Consider the following 7,189-nt stretch of genomic DNA (forward strand, 5'->3'; position numbering starts at 1 on the left):
ACTATCATGATCCCAATTCTACCTTACAAATCCAGCTAGACCAGAGGATGTACACTGGTACATATAGGAGCTGGAAACACAGGAAATCCAGGACAGATGAACCCCTCAGGACCACTGGTGAGAGTGGTAATACCGGGAGGGTGGAGGGAAGTGGGTTAGAAAGGGGGATCTGATTACAAGGATCTACATATAACCTCCTCCCTGGGGGACAGACAACAGAAAGGTGAGCGAAGGGAGATGTCAGACAATGTAAGCTATGACAAAATATTAATAAATTATAAATTATCAAGGATTTATGAGGGAGGGGAGATGGGGAGGGAGGCGATAAAATGAGGAGGTGTTACCATTTGCTCAAGTAGAAATCAAATGTTTTGAGAATGATGATGGCAACAAATGTACAAATGTGCTTGACACAATGGATGGATGGATGAATTCTGATAAGAGTTGTGAGTCCCCAATAAAATGCTTTTTTAATGAAATAAACAAACAAAAAAAGAAAATATAGCTTTAGTAATAAAAATTAAGCCAGAGATTGCATAATAGAATTTTGCAAGACCAATGACTCCTTCATTGCAAATATCATTTTTAAGCAAAAAAGGTGACTGTACAGCTGGATTTCTCTAGATGGAATACACCAAATTGACTACATCCATAGGGAAAAAAACAATTGAGAAGCTCAATATTAGCATCTAACTCTAGGCCATGGGCTGATTATGGAACAAACCATCCATTCCCCATGTATAAGTTCAGGTTGAAACTGAAGAAAGTTAAAACAAGTCCAAGAGATAAGATAAGACCTGAGTCAATCCCATTTGAATATCAAGAAGATCTCAAGAACAGATTTGCAGCATTGAACACTAATGACAGAAGACCTAATGAGCTTGGAAGGACACCAAAAATGTCACACATAAAGAAAGCAAACTGTCATTAAAAAGACAGGGGGAACATCAGCATAGAAACCAAAAGAGACATTGAAACTTCCTCTTACTCTTAGAGGAGCTAAGGCACATGAGAGAATTTTTCAAAAGACAGCTCAAGAAGATAAAGCCAAATATTATAATGAAATGTGCAAAGACCTACAGTTAGAACATCAAAAAGGAGGAACACGCTCAGCATATCTTAAGCTGAAAGAACTAAAGAAAAATGTCAAGCTTCAAGTTGAAATCTGGAAAGAGCCCATGGGGAAAATAGTGAATGATGCAGGAAACATCAAGGAAAAAATGGAAAGGATACACAAAGGCCTTGTACCAAGGAGAACTAGTTGACAGTCCACCATTTCAGAAGGTAGCATATGAGCAAGAACCAATGTGCTGAAGGAAGAATTTCAAGCTGCACTGAAAGCATTGGCCAAAAACAAGGCTCCAAATACTGATCAAATATTAATTGAAATGTTTCAACAAGCTGATGAAGCACTAGAAGTACTTGCTTCTCTTTGCCAGGAAATTTGTAAATTTTGACAGATCCGTGGGCAACTGACTGGAAGAAATCCATGTTTGTACCCACAAAGGGTGACCCATCAGAATGTTCACACGATAGAACAATTTAAGTAATATCACATGCAAGTAAAATTTTGATGAAGATCATCCTACAATGGTTGCAGCAGTACATTGAAAAGGAGCTGCCAGAGGTTCGAGCCAGATTCAGGAGAGGATGTGAAACAAGGGATATCATTGCTGATGTCAGATGGATCTTGGCTCTACACAGAGAAGAACAGAAAGATGTTTACTTTTGTTTTAATGAATATGCTAAGGCATTCTACTGTGTGGACCATAAGAAACGATGGATAGCTTTGAGAAGAGTGAGGATCCTGAACACTAAATGATACTTATGTGGAACCTGTTGAAAAATCAAGAGGCAGTAGTGAGAATAGAACAAGGGAATAAATACTGCATGGTTTAACATCAGTATACTGACTCAATCTGTATACTGAGCAAATAATCAAAGAAGCTGGATTATGTGATGACAAATGTGGCATCAGGCTTGGAGAGAGGTGTATTAACACTCTGGAGTACACAGATGAACACCCTTGCTTACTGAAAGTGAGGACTTGAAGCACTTCCTGATGAAGAACAAAGACGTAAGCCTTCAACATGGATTACAATTCCAAGCAAAATGAAATTCTTGACAACTCTGTTATTATTCTGTTATCTCTTGGTCCTTCTGTGAGGATTTGGTTTGTTTACATTGAGTTGCAATCCATAATCAAGGCTGCAGTCTTAGATCTTCATCAGCAAGTACCTCAAGTCCTCTTCACTTTTAGCAAGCAAAGTTGAGTCATCTGAATATCAGGGGTTACAATAAAAACACCCACAAGCTCACTGCCTTTGAGTCAAGTCTGACTCACAGTGACTCTCTAGGAAAGGGTAGAACTGGCCCTGTGAATTTCTGAGACTGTAAATCTTTACAGAAGTAGAAAGCCCAGTCTTTCTCCCACAGAACAGCTAATGGTTTATACTGCTGACCTTGCAGTAGGCACCACAACATGTAATCACTATCCCACCAGGGCACATAAAAACTACTAAAAGAGGAAAAAAACTTAAGTGGCAAAGATCTAGAGAAAAAAAGAAGGAAACATGGGGAAGGAGAGAGCGATAACAAGCAAGGAAAGGAGTGAATGGAGGGACTGGAAGCTGTGGCCTCTCTCAATGAGCACTAGACTCCTTTCCCTGCATCTCCTGCACAGAGACGACGAGTGTGGGCATACGACAGGAATTCGGAGTTTCACTCAGACCAGTCATTCTTAAAATATTGACTTCTAGTCCAACAGCATTCTCGTTACCTGGGAACTCATTAGAAATGCAAATTGTCACGTCTCTTTCAAAATTTTGGAATGAGAAACTTTGGGATGAGGCTCAGAAACCTGTGTTTTAACAAGTAGGCAGGTAATTCTTTGCACCCTAAAGTTCCAGACAATTGCAGTAGGCAATAGGGTTTGGCTCTGGCTCATTCCAGGATTTTACCTCTGGAGGTGCTATTCCCTTATTAAAAGTGGAAAAGCAAAAGCAAGCTATGCCACAAGAGCAGTGCTGGGAAAGTAGAGAAAATTATACATTTCTCCAATTTTATTTCTTGTTTAGTCATTTTAATGGGGGCTTGTACAACTCTTATCAGAATTCATCCATCCATCCATTGTGTCAAGCACATTTGTCCATTTGTTCCCATCACCATTCTCAAAACATTTGATTTCTACTTGAAATCCCTCCCTGTCCCCCTTCCTCACGAACCTTTGATAATTTATAAATTATTATTATTTTGTCATTTCTTACACGGTTGTCTGTCCCCCAGGGAGGGGATTATATGTAGATTCTTGTAATCAGTTCCCCCTTTCTACCCTACTTTCGCTCCACCCTACCGGTATTTCCACTCTCACCACTGGTCCTGAGGGCTTCATCTGTCCTGGATTCCCTGTGTTTCCAGCTCTTATATATACACCAGTGTACATCCTCTTGTCTAGCCAGATTTGTAAGATAGAATTGGGATCATGAAGTGGTGAGGAGGGAGCATTAAAGAAGTAGAGAAAAGTTGTATGTTTCATTGTTGCTACACTGCACCCTGACTGGTTCATCTTCTCCCCGCGACCCTTCTGTAAGGGGATGTCCAGTTGCCTACAGATGAGCTTTGGGTCTCCACCCCACACTCCCACTAATTCACAATGATCCCTGATACTTTCAACACCTTGTGATCACATAGGCTGGTGTGCTTCTTCCAAGTGAGCTTTGTTGCATCTGAGCTAGATGTCCACTTCAAGCCTTCAAGCCTTTAAGACCCCAGACACTATATCTTTTGATAACTGGGCACCATCAACTTTCTTCACCACATTTGGTGTCTTTAATTTGCCTTATACTGTTAGCTAAAACCTCCAGTATGCTGTTAATTAAGCGTGGGGAAAGGGGCATCCTTTTCAGGTCCCTTTTTTTCAGTGGAATTGTGTTCATCTTTTCTACATTGACTACCACGTTGGCTGTTGGTTTTTCATATATAGCTTGTATTATATATTGAGGAATTTTCCTTCCATTCCTATCTTCTTGGGTGTCTTAAACCAAATTGGTGTTGGATGTTGTCGAATGCTTTTTCTGCATCTATCGATATTATCATGTGGTTCTCATAGTTTTTCATGTCAATGTGGCAAATGATACTAATGATCTTTCATATGTTGAACGATTCCTGCATCATCCCGGTATGAATCCCACTGGGTCATAGTGAATTATTTGTTTTATATACTTTGTATTCTATTGGTCAGTATTTTGTTAAGGATTTTTACATGGATGTTCATGAAGGATATTGGTCTTTAGTTCTCAATTCTTGTGGGATCCCTGCCCAGTTTTGGTATCAGAGTTATCCTAGCTTCATAGAAGGAATTCGGGAGTTTGCCATCTATTTCTATGTTATGGAAGAGTTTGTGTAGGATTGGTGTCAGTTCTTCCTTGAATGCTTGGTAGAATTCTCCTGTGATGCCATCTTGTCCAGGGGAGATTTTTGTTGTTAATCCCTTGATAGCCTTGTCTATTTCTTCTATTGCTACGGGTCTGTTGAGATTCTTAACATCCATCAGGGATACTCTAGGGAGGGATTATTTTATCAAGAATTTGTCAATGCCTTCTGAGATAGTTTATTGTGCCAGCCTGGCTGATAAACACAAGTGGGATTAACTGAAGGGCAGAGATATAAATGGCTTGGTGAACCTCACCTTTCTTGTCATTCACTCTTTGATCATCAGAGCAGTGTGCATCTGGCTTGCTTGTTCTGTGCCTCAATTTAAAGGCTATACTACCCGTGGGACGCCTAGCCTGTGGACTGTGTCGCTGTAAATTGAGGTCCCTTTAAGACATCTCTGGAGCTGGTGACTGGCAGTTGGTGACCTGCCTTGTGATTGGTTGCTGTGCTGACATAGCCTAGCTCTCTCTATAAATAGAGGAAGATCTGGCAGCAGACCAGACTTGAAGGATTGCTAGTCTCTCACAACTCTCTCTCACGGGAGTGAGTTGCACTGAGACATTTGTAGTGCTTTGTAATTTAACCATTCATTCCTTGTATTATATATTTATCTGCATATGATTTAACAGTTCATTTCTTGTTATATATCTAATTATCTTTATAAATAAATATATTAAATTATCAGCAATTTGGTTTTAACTCTCTAGAGAACCCTGTCTAACACATCTTCCAAGTTGTTGAATTCAGTGGAGTACATTCCTTCATAGTACTGTGTAATGATCCTTTTGATTTCATTAGGGTCTGTTGTAATTTCCCCTCTTTCATCCCTCCTCCTTGCTATTGGCACAGATCAGAGATGAAATTAGGAAATTTCTAGAAACCAATGAGAATGAGAGCATGACGTACCAAAACTCATGGGACACAGCAAAGGCAGTTATCGGAGGAAGTTTCATAGCAATACATGCACACATGAAAAAGGAAGAGAGACTCATGATTGATGTGGTGGCACAAAATTTACAACTAGAGCAGAGTCAGCATGAAAATCCTACTAATAGCAAAAGAAGAGAAGTAATAAAGATCAGGTCTTTGATGCAGGAGAAAGGAAATAAGAAAACTGTGGAAAAAAATTAATGCTGCTAAAAGTTGGTTCTTTGAAAAGATAAACAGAATCAAAAGACTGCAGGCAAACCTAGCCAAAGAATGGCGGGAACAAATTTCAATAGCAAGGTGTGTGGTCTGGATGTCAGCATAGCATGTGAGGGAAAAAAAGAAGGAAAAAAAAACTAAGGCTGCTGAGACTGTGGGGGGATAGAGAGAAGAGAAGGAAACAAAAGTAACAATATAGCTGAGCCCTGAGCCCTGACCAAGGGCCTAGAGGGGTTTAATCCCTGCCCTGAGGGAATGGCAAGCTGTTGCTGTGTTGAGATAAAGCCCCTGCACTGGCTCCAAATGATCCTGGCTTGGCCGAGACAGTGGCGGGCCTAAGGTAAAACCATAGTGGGCCTCCACTGTGTAAAGCCAAATTCCCCTAGCCCCTCAAAACCTAGTGGTTCTGTGCCTACTTATCTTTATGAAGCTCCTCCTGTGACCTGGCAGTGTGGAATTTCCCTCCTAGTAACTCTCCTGCACTAATTTCTGTGGAGTCTCTCTGGTATGTGTTTCTCAGTTGCCATCTTCCCGGAAGTCCTCCATTTCTTCAATTTTCACTGACAACAATCCTAGAAATAAAAGCAAAGCATATAACCAAGGAATGATCGTGTTTCATCACTCTCAATAGAGTCTATCCTCTATGCAGATTACCCTACAATCTGCATTTGTTTGCTGACAATGTTACTTGTTAAGTGAAACCAAGAATACTCACTTTAAATGCTATATAAAAAGGAAAAAAAGACTTGAAATTAGTGATGCCTGCCGTATCAATTAGCAATGAATTTGGCTGAAAACAACATATGCCTGAAATAAATATATATGACTCATTCAGTCAGACAACATAAAGAAAAAAGTAAAGATATTCAGACTTTGGTTGCCAATGAATTAGAAAGCCCTGGTACTGGAGTTAAATGTTTAGCTGTTATTCAAAAGGTTGGAGGTTCAAATCAACCAGCTGCTCCTTGGGAGAACGATGTGGTGGTCTGTTTGCATAGAGATGACAGCCTTGGATACCTTCTGGGGTAGTTCCACTCCGATCTTCAGTTGCTCCTGTCAGAATTGAGTTGCCTGGAATAGGATTGGTGCCATAAAAGCTTTAATATTCATATATATTCATTAACTTGTTTAACATGACAAATCCTACTGTCCTTAACACACAAGTAGATGGTTGCACATTCTCATAGCCTGAAAATAAACAAAGAAAAAACTGTGTCCAAGATCATCTCCCAAACTCATCTGAAACCATTATGTTCCAGTTCCCAAATTTCAATACATTAATTTCTCTATGTACTGTTCCCATAACACATAACAATGCCTTTATTATTATGTCATAATGAATCTATTTTTTAATGTTTCTTTTCTCAAGAAATTAAAAATTGACTATATCAAAACTAGGAGATATATTTTTAAGCAAACCCTTTTACCGAAGACAAAGAAATGCAAGTCCTGTGACCATTCTTGGAAGATAATCCCAAAAGAAATCATGAAGAAAGGTAACTAAATCACAGATAAAAGCAGACTCCCGCCTGTGGAACATCATATAAATGTCAATGGTGCTGGAGTAATGCCAAAACTTCTCAGTACAAGGGGTTTGGAACATGAGTCA

This window comes from Echinops telfairi, unplaced genomic scaffold (genome assembly GCF_000313985.2).
Source record: "Echinops telfairi isolate 266 unplaced genomic scaffold, ASM31398v2 ScPeMD7_7469;HRSCAF=8507_1, whole genome shotgun sequence".
In the NCBI taxonomy this organism is placed as follows: Eukaryota; Metazoa; Chordata; class Mammalia; order Afrosoricida; family Tenrecidae; genus Echinops; species Echinops telfairi.